The 16585-nt window shown below is 36.1% G+C and overlaps 1 pseudogene; it reads left to right on the forward strand.

The window, feature by feature from the left end:
- Window positions 1-8276: 8276 nt before the first annotated feature.
- LOC137724919 (beta-glucosidase 12-like) lies at window positions 8277-13296 on the forward strand (annotated as a pseudogene).
- The last annotated feature ends 3289 nt before the right edge of the window (window positions 13297-16585 follow it).

Genomic DNA, 16585 nt, shown 5'->3' on the forward strand with positions numbered 1-16585 from the left:
GTGGTATTCTTTACATTCATGCTCTGGTTATACGAGGCTAGTTGTCTCCAACCTTGGAATTTGACAAGTTCCACTGTTGGTGCAGTACTTTGCCATCCGTACAAATTTCATTAAGGATAACTAAATAAAAATAATAACATATATGTATTCAAGTCTTACAGACATGTGCGAGTTTGATCACTTATGGGGTCAACCTGGTTATTAATTAGAGTCTTAGAGTAAACAGGTTGAGTTTATTGGATCTACTATGAAATTTGTTTGCGATCATAGGTGCTTTGGAGTTATGATGTCCTTTTTTGTACAGTTTAGATAAAGCATGATGTTTTCCTATCTCGGAATTCGTTTGATTGCTCGTTGGAGAATAGAATCTCACATCGGGCATTTAACAAAAAATTATATAATTCGTTTGATTGAATCAGCCCCATGTAGCGCAACTCATGAGAAGGCATGTTGGAGAATAAAATCTGACATCGGGCATTTAACAAAAAATTATATGATTTATATATGAAAATTTTCACCCATAATATCAATGAGGCCCTTTAGGATTAAACTCATACATAGCGATGTAGTTAAATTGGGGACAATATCAATGGTGGTGGTGGACAAAACCATGTTGGGCTATAAAGTTTATCAAATACTACTTGAGCAAGGACAAAACCTGGGGGTGGATGACCCCACTCAGTTTTTTTTTTTTTTTTTTTTTTTTCTCTTAGATGAAAAAAATGTTCATATTGCATATAGCAAATGACACATCCTGACCGAAATCAAGGCATGCTGGCCGTCACGTGAGAGTGACGTAACCATGTGCACAATGTGCAAGCATAAATAATAATAAAAATGTGAATAAATAAAAACCAAACTACTAGCAATACTAGCTAAGATAACATGCTAATGCAAGATTAAGTGTGATAAACACAATTAGAGTATAAGTAGCCTAAGTGCAGTCCAGTAGGACGAATACTAATTATACAACACCCAAAGGTGATCCTACATTTGTGTTGTTCTGTCAGAACCACCGTCAAGATCCTCGTGAGCGACCAAAGCACTTCTACCTAAAATCTGGAGGGGCGCAAAACAGAAAGTGTGAGTGGGCAAAAACAAAGCTTTTCAAAATCATTTCATTCTCAAAAGTTCTAACCCATCTCCGTAAAACCTGTATAATTTCCCAGAAAATAGAATATATACATATATCGAAACCATACTTGAAATAGCAAAATCCACAAATATGCCATGTCAAATATCTCAGCATAAAATATAAGTAAGCCAGGTGATATCAATCAATGCATATGATATGTCAGCCGGAGCCATTTAACATGACCTGTATGGCTGAATCTAGAGATCAACCACATCTCAACAACTATACCTGCACATAAGTCAGAACCACCTAAAGTGGTTTGTACGACAGGACTGGGTGTAAATAAATACGCTTAAGTGTTACGATCACGTGAAGCGGGTCAGCTACAAGTTGGAACCACCTATATTGGTCTGTACAATAGGACTATGCACTTAACTTGGATCCAAGATGAGCGTATAGTGCAGAAGGTGAACATCACGTGAAGGATTGTGCCCTAACTCTGGGCAAGAGCACTAACACCGGGGTGCAGATTTATGAGCTCCCAAAAGGCCTCGTGCTAGGTAGAGATGGGAATATACATATAAGGATCACTCCCCTTGGCGATGTGGGATCTTACAATCCACCCCCTTAGGGGCCCGACATCCTCGTCAGCACAATATGGTTAGGGTTAGGCTCTGATACCAAATTGTCACATCTCAGCTCGGGGTCCACCACATACTGGGCCCGTTCCACCACCATAGCACGATATTGTCCACTTTGGGCACCGACCACGCCCTCACGATTTGATTTCTTGGAACTCACATGAGAACTTCCCAATGGGTCACCCATCATGGGAGTGCTCTCGCGCGTTACTCGCTTAACTTCGGAGTTCCCATGGAACCCGAAGCCAGTGAGCTCCCAAAAGGCCTCGTGCTAGGTAAAGATGAGAATATACATATAAGGATTACTCCCTTGGGCGATGTGCAAAGTCAAGGGAATCTTTCTTCTGAAATGTGGGTAGAGATGACTACATGGCTCTTAGGTAAAGAATCAGCATCCTGGTGGGAACATGAGATTTATCTTTTGACCCCAGAGGAAATTGCTGACTGGGAAGTGTTTAAATGGTTGTTTAGGAAAAGGTTTGTTCCCCCTAAGTATATTGATCGCAAGAAGCAATAATTTACTCAATTGAAACAGGGGAAGTTGATGGCGAATGAGTATTACAGGAGATTCACTGATTTGTCTCGTTATCATCCGAATGTTGCTGCTAATCCGGTTGAGATGCTTCGTCGTTTCAGATTGGGTACTAGGAAGAAGTGGCGTTCTATGGCGACCACTACTCTTTGCGACACTTATCAGGAATTCTATGAGATTTTGTTGAGGATTGAAGATTCAGAGAATATGCCTAGTGAGAGCTCATTGTAAGATCCCACATCGCCCAGGGGTTCAGAGAATATGCCTAGTGAGAGCTCATTGTAAGATCCCACATCACCCAGGGGAGTGATCCTTATATGTATATTCTCATCTCTACCTAGCACGAGGCCTTTTGGGAGCTCACTGGCTTCAGGTTCCATAGGAACTCCGAAGTTAAGCGAGTAGCGCACGAGAGCACTTCCATGATGGGTGACCCACTGGGAAGTTCTCATGTGAGTTCCCAGAAACAAAACCATGAGGGCGTGGTCGGGGCCTAAAGCAGACAATATCATTCTACAGTGGTGGAGTGGGCTTGGGATGTGGTGGACCTCGGGCCGGGATGTGGCAATTTGTTATCAGAGCCTAACCCTGGCCGTGGTGTGCCGACAAGGACGTCGGACCCTTAAGGGGGGTGGATTGTAAGATCCCACATCGCCCAGGGGAGTGATCCTTATATATATTCTCATCTCTACTTAGCACGAGGCCTTTTGGGAGCTCACTGGTTTCGGATTCCATGGGAACTCCGAAGTTAAGCGAGTAGCGTGCGGAAGCACTCCAATGATGGGTGACCCACTGAGAAGTTCTCGTGTGGGTTCCCAGAAACAAAACCGTGAGGGCGTGGTCGGGACCTAAAGCGGACAATATCGTGCTATAGTGGTGGAGCGGGCCCAGGATGTGGTGGACCCCGGGGCGAGATGTGACAGCAAACCCACGTGATAGATGCGACAATCACTTTAACTTTTCCGGTTGGTACTTTCACCGTTTAAAGAATTTTTCGGCCTTGAAATTTATGAAGAATTGGTTGAGAAATCTGATGGAAGATCAATGAATGAATATAACATGATTATTTTTATAGAGAGATCTTTGATAGTATTAGTAATGAAGTTGTCATGCAACTTTTTCAAAGCATGAAAACGCGTCGAGGAATATTGTAATATGTTGTATGAAAAACCTTATATTAATATATAAGTGTTTTGTTTAGTACTTAAGCATTTTAATTTGTGACTTATTTTTTAAGGGTTGGCTTAAGCCACACAAAAATCCATTCATGAGAGCAAACCTAAGACATTTCATACTAAGAAAAAGAAAACACAAAAAAGAATATTACTAGGCCGCAATGCTAGTGACAAAACGGTAAAATTAATAATTGAACAAAGCTTAGTTCCTACTAAAAGGCCAATGCACCTGCTCCTTGGTTTGACACATGTTCAATTTTTTTTTCCTTATGAATTATTCAGATGGAAAAGTACCTTTCTAGAAGACTATAATACCCTCACTTACTAGTCTCCTTCATTTCTTACTCAATATAAAAATTATTGACTCACTACCCTTTTTAGTAACGCCATCGTCCTTATTTTTTTAAAAGAAAATTCATCTTACTTCTTATATTGTGGGCTAGTTTAGGATTGCTATGTCATTTTTTAAAATTACTTATGTTATGCTGTAAGAAAAAACAGCTGTTAAAAAAAAAAAAAGATAAGTGTTTGGTAAACTATAGTGGTAAAAGGGCTTTCAACAAAAAAATCAGTTTCAAAGTATTTGGTAAATTTTTATATAGAACTGCTGTTTCTCTGTAAAATGACCAAAAGGACATGCCGTTGTATGTATTTTGAATTTAGTCAAGTAGTTAAAATATTGGTCAATTTTTATTTTTTCTTCTTTGCCTCATTTCTAAATAATTATTATGACAAAATTGGTTTAAAATATTGAAATAAAGTAGTCAAAATACTATATTAGTCTAACATTCCCGAGTTAATTGAAATACGGTCAATTATACAATACATACTTCAAAGAGTAAATATGTAAAAGTTGTTTAATATAAATATACTCTAATTAGATGCATTCATCAAACTTGCGCTTATGTGTTGCGAAATTTAAACTAACCGAAATTAGTCCAACTTAGTTCCAAATTTTATGCTTGCAAGCGTACGAATCGGTCGATAGTATAGAAAGTAAGCACTTAATATCATCCCTCAGAAAATGATTTAATTATTATCAACTAACTTAAATCCAATTTCAACGTAGTGAAATTTAACAAAGATTGATGAAAGATGAATTTGAGAATTGAAACTCATAGTAAAAACATATGAAAACAAGAAAGTTTTATCACAATGCCAAAAGTGGCAGCCAAGAAAAAAAGTTGTAATTCAATCGAGTAAAACACTAGAGTGTCTGAGTCACCATAACTAATCCTACTTTTTTCCTGCAACAAATTATTAACAAGTACTCAATCTCATTGATAGTCAAATTTCCCTAACACATATAATATCTATGGCATCTAGACTATTACGTATATCCCAATTTGCAACCATCCATGGCATCTAGAATAGTTTAACATCATGAAATTCATTACGATTAGTGGAAATTTGTATAAAGACTACACAAATCCTAGAGTATGGCATCTATGACTAGGTAATTCATGGTATCTATTTGCACGAAGCTATCACTCAAGTTGAAAACATGGCATCTGCACAACTTGCATCAAATTTACCAAGTAAAAGTCAAGATGGTAGCTAATCACCAAGACTAAAACCAAGCATATAAACACATCAAACGATACTCAATGAAACTGAAAACTTGAAATAATTCACTTGAGAATATAAGCATTCATAGTCATGATTACATCGTAGCCCTAGCTAAGGAAAATTAGTTCCAAAACATAATCGAAAATATTATTGAATTCTTAATAAAAATGAGAAACATAATCGAAAATATTATTGAATTCATAATAAAAATGAGAAGAAAATTGAGTTTAGAAAAACACTAAAAAATCTTTGTGCTCTGCTGCTTCTATCTTGCCGCATGTCCCTTGCTGCTTTTATAGAATAATTGATTAGTCCCCTTTTCTTTTTCCTCTTCTGTTTTAATTTTCTTCTCCGTAACCGACAATGTGTTAAAACCCATTTATTGACAACATTAGAAGAAAAGAAAACCAAAGAACTCTTCAATTATCTACTAGCCACTTTGTACAATAAATACACCTTGATTACTTTCTCCATTTGCCAATGTTTTCACTAAGAGGCTTGGCTATTTTCGAGAAATCCTTGATAAATCTTCGATAGAACCCTACATGACCAATGAAACTTCGAACTCCTTTCACTGAAGTTGGTGGTAGAAGATTTACAATCAACTCAACCTTAGCTCTATCAACCTCGATACCTTTCGCTGAAATGTTATGCCCCAAGAGTATGCCTTCTTGTACCATGAAGTGGCATTTTCCCCAATTTAACACCAAATTAGTCTATTGGCATTTTTTCAGTACTAGCACCAAGTTGTGAAGACAATTATCAAACGAAGGCCCAAGAACGAAGAAGTCATGCATGAATACTTCTATAAAACGTTCCACCATATCAGAAAAATATACTCATAATACACCTTTGAAAAGTAGCCGGTGCATTACATAATTCGAACATCATCTTTCTATACGCAAAAGTACCAAATGGACAAGTAAAGGTGGTTTTTTCTTGGTCTTCGGGAGCAATAACAATCTGATTATATCCTGAGTATCCATCAAGAAAGCAATAAAATGCATGGCCAGCAAGTCGTTACAGTATCTGATCAATGAACGGAAGTGGAAAATGATCTTTGTGTGTAGAATCATTTATCTTCCGATAATCTATACAGACTCTCCACTTTGTTTTCTACCTTGTGGGCAGCAGTTCATTAGTATCACTTTTGACCACAGCTGTGCCTTCTTTCTTCGGAACAACGTGAAGTGGACTCACCTATCTGCTATCGGATATTGGGTAGATGACCCCAATGTCTAAAAGCTTGAGAACTTATTCACGAACAACTTCCTTCATAAGCGGGTTGAGCCTTCTTTGAGCCTCAATGGTAGGCTTGCTATTTTCTTCAAGAAAGATTCTATGCATGCAAACCGTTGGGCTGATTCCTTTTATATTAGCTATAGTCCATCCCAGCGCCATTTTATACTCCCTCAATACCTGAAGTAATTTTTCCTCTTCAATGACTTAAACTTGCAGCAATTATGACGGGTAGGGTCTCGGTAGCCCCTAAATAAGTATGCTTCAGATTTTCTGACAATTGCTTCAACTCTAACTTGGGTACAACTTAAATAGATGGTTGAATTTTCTTCGAAGGTGGTCCCAAAGCCTCAAAAAAATGTCTTTGATACTGATTGTGTACAGGAGTAGAATCTAACATTGCTGAAATGGCAACTACATCTTCATTTGTTCCACCTCTCAATTCATAATGAACCAAGCATGCTTCCAAAGGATCATCCGGATGTTGCTCTATATATTTCAGATTCAATAGTTTTTCCAATGCTTCAACTCGAAAGCATATTTCAGAATCACTTGGATATTTCATAGCCTCAATGACCTTGAACACCACTTCCTTGCCTTGAATTCTCAAAGTGAGAAGACCTTTTTGGATGTTGATAAGAGTTCCAGCGGTAGCCATAAATGGACGGCCCAAAATGATTGGAATTTCTCGATCCTCCTCCATGTCAAGTACCAAGAAATCAATCGGTAGAATGAATTTATCGACTCGAACGAGAGCATCTTCAATGATTCTTCTTGGATATGTAACACGACGATCATTGAGTTGTAAAGATACCAAAGTTGACTTCATCTCTCCAAGACCAAACTATTTAAAAATAGTAAATAGCACCAAATTAACATTTGTTCCTAAATCAAACAAATCTTTTTCAAAGGAAAATTTACCAATTGTACAAGGAATAGTAAAACTGCCTGGATCTTTTAACTTCGGAGGCAACTTTTGTTGCAAAACAGCATTGCACTCTTCTAATAACATCACTTTTTCGTGTTCCACAAACCTCTTCTTGTTAGTGCAGATGTCATTCAAGAAGTTTGTATAAGTCAGAATTTGCTTCACTACATCAAGCAAAGGAATGTTAATGTACCTTTTTAAATAAATCTAAAATTTCAGAAAAGTTCTTGTCTTTCTTAGCCCTTTGCAAACGCTAAGGATATTGAACGGGTGGCGAATAAATCTTTTCTTGTGCTAACTCCTCATCTGGCAATATGAGTGAATCGTTCTCAAGTTCTTTGGGCTTCTTTTCTTGTTTTGCACCCTCGATTTCTATGATCTTGCCACTCCTTAATGTGATAGCCTTAATGTGTTCTTGGTTCTTCGGATTCACTTCCGGTTGACTTGGAAATTTCCCGATCTCTCTTTCATTCAAAGCACTAACAATCTGACAAACTTGAACTTCCAGCTTCCCAATTGAAGCTTGTTGATTTTGGAGTGTTGTCTGAGTTACTTGAATGAAGTTATTTGTGTTTGTAGCAAGTTGAGCTATCAAGTCTTCCACTGGTGTCTTCTTTTCTTATGGCTAGAAATTCATAGGAGGCGGCTTAGCTGGAGGATTGATAACATTTGAATTGTTAATCCATTGAAGATTTGGATGAAAACGCCAACCTGGATTGTAAGTGTTCGAATATAGGTTATTCTGTTGACGAGAAAAATCATTCACTTGATTTGTTTGCTCTTGCATATACTCTGGAAATGAACCAATGTTTAGACACTCAATACTTGCATGTATACTTGCACATATGTCACAAACCCCATCAAAAGACTTCACAGATTTAACGGTCATCAAATTATCAAACTTTTAAGAAAGAAATATGTGCAGCCATGGTAGACATGGCATCGGTCTCGTGCACTCCAGCACGTTTGGATGGTCTTCTTTCCACTCTCCATTGTTGAGAATGAGTAGCTAATGTCTTGAAGAGTGCGGATGCCTCAACAACTGTCTTTGTCATTAGAGCTCCTCCACTAGCGGCATCAATGATTCTCTTATTTTCAAGAGTCAATCCTTGATAAAATGATTGCAGTTGCAACTATTCCGGTAAGCCATAATGAGGACACTTCATCAATATGTCTCGGAACATCTCCCAACTGTCATAAAAAGCTTCAGAATCAAACTGGGTAGACATCATGATTTCATTCCGCAACTTAAAAGTTTTCGAATGAGGAAAGAATGTTTGAAGGAATTGATTTGCCAACTCATCCCAAGTTGTTATAGAATTAGCCAGCAGAGAGTTAAACTAAGACTTTCCTATGTCCTTGAGTGAAAACGGAAACAGTCGCAATCTGATAGCATCGTTAGTAGCCCCATGGATCTTCAAAGTTTCACATATCTTGACAGACTTGCTAATATGTAAATTTGGATCTTCAGTAGTAAGACCATAAAATGATGGCAACATCTTGATGAAAGGCGGCTTCAACTCAAATTGATTAGTCGTTATTTCTAGGCGCACAATACAAGACGATGTGGCTTCAACAATAGGAGCTGAATAATCCATAAGGGCACGAGTTTCATTTGGGTCTTGAAGTGCCATTCTTTCAATTGGTTCTTGCTTCGTTTGCTTCAATAGTAGGTGTCGAAATGTTCCGTCAATTTCGGGATTGTATGGCACAAGCTTAAGACTTCAAGAACAACGAACATGCATGAACTTCACAAGAACACTTAAAAACGAAAGAAAACAAAAATTAAAATAAAACAAAAACAGGTAGCAATTGAAATAAGAAAGAGATATAATTAAATTTCAATCCCGGGCTGCGGCGTCAAAAACTTGTTGCAAAATTTAAACTAACCGAAATTAGTCCAACTTAGTTCCAAATTTTAATGTCGCAAGTATACGAATCGTTCGATAATATAGAAAGCAAGCACCTAATATCGTCCCTCAAAAAATGATTTAATTCTTATCAACTAACTTACATCCCATTGCAACGTAGTGAAATTTAGCAAAGATTGATGAAAGATGGATTTGAGAATTGAAACTAATTGTAAAAACAAATGAAAGCAAGAAAGTTTGATCACAAAGCAAAAAGTGGCAACCAAGAAAAGAAGTTGTAATTCAATTGAGTAAAACACTAGGGCGTCCGACTCACCATAACCAAACCTACTTATTTCCTGCAATGAATTATTAACAAGTATTCAATCTCATTGATAGTCAAATTTCCCTAACATATGTAATATCTATGGCATCTTGGCTATTACGTATATCCCAATTTGCAACCATCCATGGCATCTGGAATAGTTTAACATCATGAAACTCATTACGATTAGTGGAGATTTATATAAAGACTACACAAATCCTAGAGTATGGCATCTACTACTAGGTAATTCTGGTATCTACTTGGAAGAAGCTATCACTCAAGTTGAAAACATGGCATCTGCACAACTTGCATCAATTTTACCAAGTAAAAGTCAAGATGGTAGCTAATCACCAAGACTAAAACCAAGCATATAAACACAGCAAATGATACTCAATGAAACTAAAAACTTGAAATAATTCACTTGAGAATATAAGCATTCATAGTCATGATTGCATCGTAGCCCTAGCTAAGGAAATTAGTTCTGAAACATAACAAAAAATATTATTGAATTCATAATAAAAATGAGAAGAAAATTGAATTTAGAAAAACACTGAAAAATCCTTGTGCTTTGCTGCTTCTATCTTGCTGTATGTCCCTTCCTGCTTCTGTAGAATAATTGATCAGTCCCTTTTCTTTTTCCTCTTATGCTTTAATTTTCTTCTCTATAACTGACAATGAGTTAAAACCCATTTATTGACAACATTAGAAGAAAAGAAAACCGAAGAACTATTCAATTATCTACTAGCCACTTTGTACAATAAACACACCTTGATTACTTTCTCCATTTGCCAACGTTTTCCCTTATGCCTTCTTTAATTATCCGTTGCCATCCTCCCTTAGGGAGCTGTGCGAGGCCATCCATCTTTGCCTCGAATAGAAGGTGTAGTAAAAGAAGATGGAAGAGGACCAAGCAAATAGGATACCTACACCCACAAACATCCAGGTCTGTGATTTAATCAATTGGTAATATGAAAACATTAGCTACTTCATTTCAAAGGAGTATAAATAGCACCTCATTCTTTTCTTCGTAAGGACAAGTAAACTCCAACCTCTCTAATAACCACGCACTTTGTTGGGAGATGAGTAGTACGTGGTCATGTGATATGTACAACATATGTATATACTTCATCAATGCGCACACATATAAAGTACTTTTCACATGATATGGATTTCACAATTATATTTTTGAATAACTGCAGAAAAAATCGCTGATGACAGTAATTGAGACGTTGCCATAAATCAATAGCACCGCTATAAGGTCTAGAACCTCGTAACTTTGTCTCTTGACCCTTTATACATGAAGGGCACATGTTAACATATTAAATTGGAGCCTTTATGTAAAAAAGGACAATATATATAATGAGATCCTCAATATTTAGTTTTAAATTTTTGTCATTCTAGGAAGATGTGGGAATTATGAAGGATATGAAGATCCGCTTACAGATTTTATATTTCATGGTCAAGATTATTACCAAGTAAGTGCTCCACATCCTCATATTTGGTTGGGACCAATGTCAATATTGTGCATGAGAATGATTTTTCCTGCAAGAAAATTATTCTTTTTGTGTATTTTTAACTAAAGTAATGTGATTGAGTTATCTACTGGGTAATCTTTTTTTTTTTTTTTTTTTATCTTGTTATTTTTGTTCCAATTAGATGGAATGTTAAGTGATGGCGTTAATAGGAAAGGAATTGATTATTACAGAAATCTCATCAATGAACCCCTACACAATGGTTAATCATCCTACCTTAACCAATTGTCACATGAATTTTTAGAACAGCATTCAATCAGACTTTTAATTTGATTTTACTGATCATTTATTATAGGTTTAAAGCCATTTGTGACACTCTTTCTTTGGGATGTTCCCCAAGCTTTAGAAGATGAATATGGTAGTTTCTTAAGCCCTCGTATTGTGTAAGTGAACAAAATTTATTCTCTCATTGATAATTTGCTAAGGGAAGTGTTATTGGCACTTCAAAAATCTCATTCTACACTCCTCACAAGTGTATTTATCTTTCCTAATATAGAAAGTTTGGAGTGTAGAATGAGATTTTTGGAGTGCTAAAAACAATTCCCTTTGATAAAATACATACTGATATATGTAACATAAATTTGTATCTACAACGATCATTCTAAAGACTATGCAGAACTTTGTTATAAGGAATTTGGTGATCGAATCAAGCACTGGTTCATGGTAAATGAGCCATATACTTTTAGTAGCATGGGTTATGGTGTTGGGACTCTAGCACTAGGACGCTGCTCTTCTTGGAAAAACCTAAACTACACCGGTGTAGATTCAGCCATTGAGCCATACTTGGTGACACACCGCATTCTTCTTACTCATGGAGCAGCTGTAGAATTGTACAAGAATAGATATCAGGTTCAATAACTATTTTTTTTTTTGCTTTTGTTTCTCAGGTCAGATTATTGGCTCCTAATTGAGAATTCTATATGAATCATTATTATTGAGTTGTAATACCAGAGGGAATAGTCTCAGTAGTAAGATAATCTAAAGGTTGTGTCTTTTTCTATAACTCCTATTTATTTAACCAAAATTCATATTTTTGTGTAGGCATCTCAGAAAGGCTTGATAGGGATAACGTTGGTGTCACACTGGTTTGAGCCTGCTTTGAAGTCAAAGCAAGATAAAGGTGCTGCCTTACAATCTTTGGATTTTATGTTTGGATGGCAAGTGTCTTATTAAATTATATATACATCCAATTACATGTTTACTTATGACTTGTAACATTGATACTGCCCAGCTAGCAGTACTCTTTATATATAATGCTATAATTAGGCTACTGTTTGGAATTTTCATGTTTTGTAGGTTTTTGGATCCATTAACAAGTGGTGACTATCCACACACCATGCAATCAATTGTTGGAAAAAGATTGCCAAAATTCACAAAAGAACAATCCATGTTGCTAAACGGATCATTTGATTTTCTTGGAATAAATTATTATAATGCTAGTGCTAGATACACAACTAGTACACCTAAGAACAATTCACTACAGGCAAGCTTCGTAACAGATCCTTGAGCTGATCTTACAAGTGAGTGCCAAAGGAAACTTACTTTGAATAGCTTAAGTTCTTTGTTCTTCTTGACCTAGTTTAACTTCTTAATTACATTAATTATATTCTAATATTTACACCAATTGTATTCTAATGTTGGTAAAGATTCTGGCAGCTGAGCTTTATGGAGTACTTATTGGTCCACAGGTATACATCAAATTTATCATTTTGAGCTATTTTCATTTGGAGGATTAGTTTTTTTCCACAACATTTATGTATTATCTTGAAATGTGTTGCAGACTACTTCAGATTGGTTATATGTATATCCAAAAGGAATTCACGATCTTGTGCTCTACACAAAGGAAAAATATAATGATCCACTCATTTATATTACTGAGAATGGTATGTAATACATACTTTTAAGCCTTAATTAATTGCAAAAGTTTCACATATTTATAATGGTGGAAAATGAAACTACATGTTTTTTTAAGATTTTTAGAGGAAAAAACTAAATTTATTTTTTGTGCAATAATATGTACGTAGGTGTATTAGAGTTGAATAATCCAGAACTATCACTTGACGATGCTCTTCAAGATACCAGTAGAATTGACTACTACTATTGTCACCTGTGCTACCTTCAAGCGGCGATCAAGTAAGTAGTTATTAACAAATTAATTAAGGCTATATACTGCCTTATCTTCTTAAGTTATGGTTATTTAATCATTATATTGGCCTAATCTAGTTGAACATTTGTGTATGTGTGTGCAGAAATGGTGCGAAAATAAAGGGATACTTTCCATGGACATTATTGGACGACTTTGAATGGGATTCTGGATACATCATCCGATTTGGTTTAAACTACATGGATTATGATGATGGGCTGCAAAGACACAAAAAACGCTCAGCACACTGGTTCAAAAATTTGCTTAAGAAGAATCGAAGAAATTAATAGATTTTATTGTTCATTATATACATTTAAGTGGATAATTTTCCTTTTTATGTATTTGTATTTCAATTCCTTCTGCATTTTTATTTCCTTTCAATATTGTGAGTATTCTTCGAGATTCAATAATTCAATAAAAAGGTATAAGAGTTGTGAATGCTACCGTAAAACCTCTCTCTATAAAGGAATAACTTATTTATAGTCATAAACAGTTCTGGTCCTAGTTTGGGTTCAGGAATAAATACCACATTGTAATAAGTTATTATTTTTCTTGGCCTTATTGTTAAGGAACTCGCATCAACATAGTAGTAATTGTTAATAAGTACAATAATAAGCAAGGCCACAAATAAAAGAGTAAGATGGACTAAAATATTTCTCTACTATTGTTTGGGATGATAATTTTTTTTTTTTTGGGGTTGATACCACAACTTGGAGCTTGCTGATACGTATGTAAAACCTTGTCAATATCTTCTTGTTGAAGTCAAAATATTTCGAGCTCCTCATGATTATCTCCTTCCCCTTCTTGCCTAATTGTATTAGTGATTATTTTTTCAATTAAAGCGTACTCAACTTTTTGCACAACTTAACACAAATGTTTTTAGTTAGCTGACTTTGCATATGACCTTGGGTGACATGACAAATTTGATAGAAGAAAACAAAAAGTATACGCTTGAAGCGGTTGAAGATTTGATTGAACGTATTTGTCAAATTTACTTAGAAAGAATAATTAAAGAGTTTTAAAACTCACGGCATCGTGCGGGCTCAATTACTTGTAAGAAACTATTTACAAATGTTGATGCACAAAATCAGTGAGACTTTGGAACGATGTAAAGTGCCAAGTTTGTAACCTTCGCAAGGTTGCTCCAGTCACCTGGTGAGTATAATATGTAAAGAGATAGAGGTAGGGAAGGAACACAAGATGTAGGTGGTTCACCCTAAATTGGGTTACGTCCACGAGGGTAGAGGAGTCCTCATTAATAGTGAAGATTTTACACAAGACACAAGTTTAAGCATAATCTTCATTACTGAGTTCTAATGATGAGTTTAAGCACAATAATGATATTAGGAATTAATTGTACGAGAACGGTCTCCTTGTATAGTTGATGAGAGTCTTCGGCTCCTGTCTGCTATTTATGTGGGACTCTAGGAGTTTTATTTTTATGTTGACACGTGTTGTGTTGTGATTGGTTTCTTGATTGGAGAGGAACTCATGTGCTTCGGCAAGGGTGCCTTCACATGAACTCTTCAGAGGGTCCTTGAAGATATGAAGTTGACCAGTGCTTAGTAGTTTCGGGGGTGGTAAAGTATGGAACAAATAGTGCTCCCGGAAGTTTTTGAGTGAGGAAAGATTCTAGGTTAGGGACTTGCAAAACCCAAGTTGCTGAGTACTCATGAAACTTTTGAGTACTAAAGTGTATTAGCATATAATGGGAGCCCCCCAAGTCTCTTATCGAGGAGGAATACCGAAGGAGGTGTCTTATATTTCCCGAGTCATTGAAGAAAAAAGACTTTAAAATTCTTTCCTCTTTTTTTTTTTTTGGATGTAGCCCAAGTACGTATATATTTTTTTTCTTATGCCCAATTCCTTCTTCTTTTTTTTTTGTTGAGAATAGAAAATCTAGTTGAAGTTTTTTCGTTTGTGTATATAACTTGAGTGGTTGAAGCTTTTTCCTTTGGACAAATGGCTTGAATGGTTGAAGTTTTTTCCTTTGGGCGCATAGCTTGAGTGGCTGAAACTTTTTTCCTTTGGACACAGAGCTTGAGTGGTTGAAGCTTCCTTTGGGCGCATAGCTTGAGTGGCTAAAGCTTTTTCCCTTGGACACATAGTTTGAGTGGTTGAAGCTTTTTCCTTTGGATACATACCTTGAGTGGTTGAAGCTTTTTCCTTTGGGCACATATCTTGAGGGGTTGAAGCTTTTTCCTTTAGACACATAGCTTGAGTGGTTGAAGCTTTTTCCTTTAGGCATCTGTGGACACTAAGCTTGAAAGGTTGAAGCTTTCTACAAGTTGTAGTTGTATACTATATGTCAAAGCTTTGTTGGCCTCCTCCACATGTCATAAAATAATTAATTAATTGCTTAATTAATAATCAATAATTATTTAAACTACTATTAATTATTAATTAATGTCGAATTTGTATTTTTAGCCTCTATCCCCCCTTTTTTGAACTAGAAACAAGAAAATGTAGGAGTGACCACATAAATAGATTTGCTTCCATGTGTGTGAGGCAAACCAGATATTGTATTAATTGAAGGTTCGGAGGAAACATATAAATTGATTTTGCGTTGCACAGTCTTGATCAAAAGTGTGAGAAGCAATTTTTTGTTACGTTATTCTTTCGTTGTTGAAGAGTTAGAGAATTGGCACAATATGATTTTTCCTTAGACACTAGTGTGCATTACCTACCAAAGTTTTAATTTACCATCGTTGGTAAGTAATGCTAAGATATAATACTTGCATGTTGTCAATGTGGCTATATAGGTTATCGAAGCTTGCAACTTCAAAGTTCTTGTAAATGTTAGAGTAGAAAATGCCTGAGGTTTTTAGAAAGCCTATAAATGAGTTTCCTTCAAACCATATCCATGGGAACCTAACTAATTTATCGAAGCTACAATGTTTGACCTTCTGGTATAGTTGAAGGAGATGTTAATAATGCTTCATACTACATGGTGCAAATTAAGTCACTAAAGAGTTGAAGCCTATGTGTTGCATGAAGCCTTCTCGAAGCTACATAAATTGATTGACCTCCCAGTAATGGCCTTTAGAATCCACATTGGGGTTGTAGTGTTTGCATTGTTGAAGTGAGAAATATTTGAAGTAGATGTAAGAGGGCTGAAGAGTTTTGCAAGTGACCGCTTCACATGTTGATGTCAAAGAGCCTTGTAAAAGTTTAGCCTTTGTATACGATATGTAGCTTTCTAGGTTAATAAAGCTTCAGACTTGTCAAAGTATTACACATGCACAGAAGCCTTTGTTGGCTTATAGAAGCGTCGCTACTGTTGAACGATAAAATTATTTATTAGAGTATGTGTAGTATCCTTCATCACCTGGTTGGTGATACAATGTGAGTTCCTTCATTACTAGGTTAGTGAAAAGAGTTGAGTATTGGTTGTAATTTTCATCACCTAGTTAGTGCTTTGAAGGTGAGTTCCTTCATTACCTAGCTGGTGGATAGGGTGGTAAGTTGCCAAAGGAAAAAATTATTTATTAGAGTAGGAGTTGTACCTTTCATCACCTGGTTGGTGATATGAAGGTGAATTCTTTCATTATCAAGTAGGTGAGAATAATGACGACT

Source organism: Pyrus communis, chromosome 2, assembly GCF_963583255.1.
Source record: "Pyrus communis chromosome 2, drPyrComm1.1, whole genome shotgun sequence".
NCBI lineage: Eukaryota > Viridiplantae > Streptophyta > Magnoliopsida > Rosales > Rosaceae > Pyrus > Pyrus communis.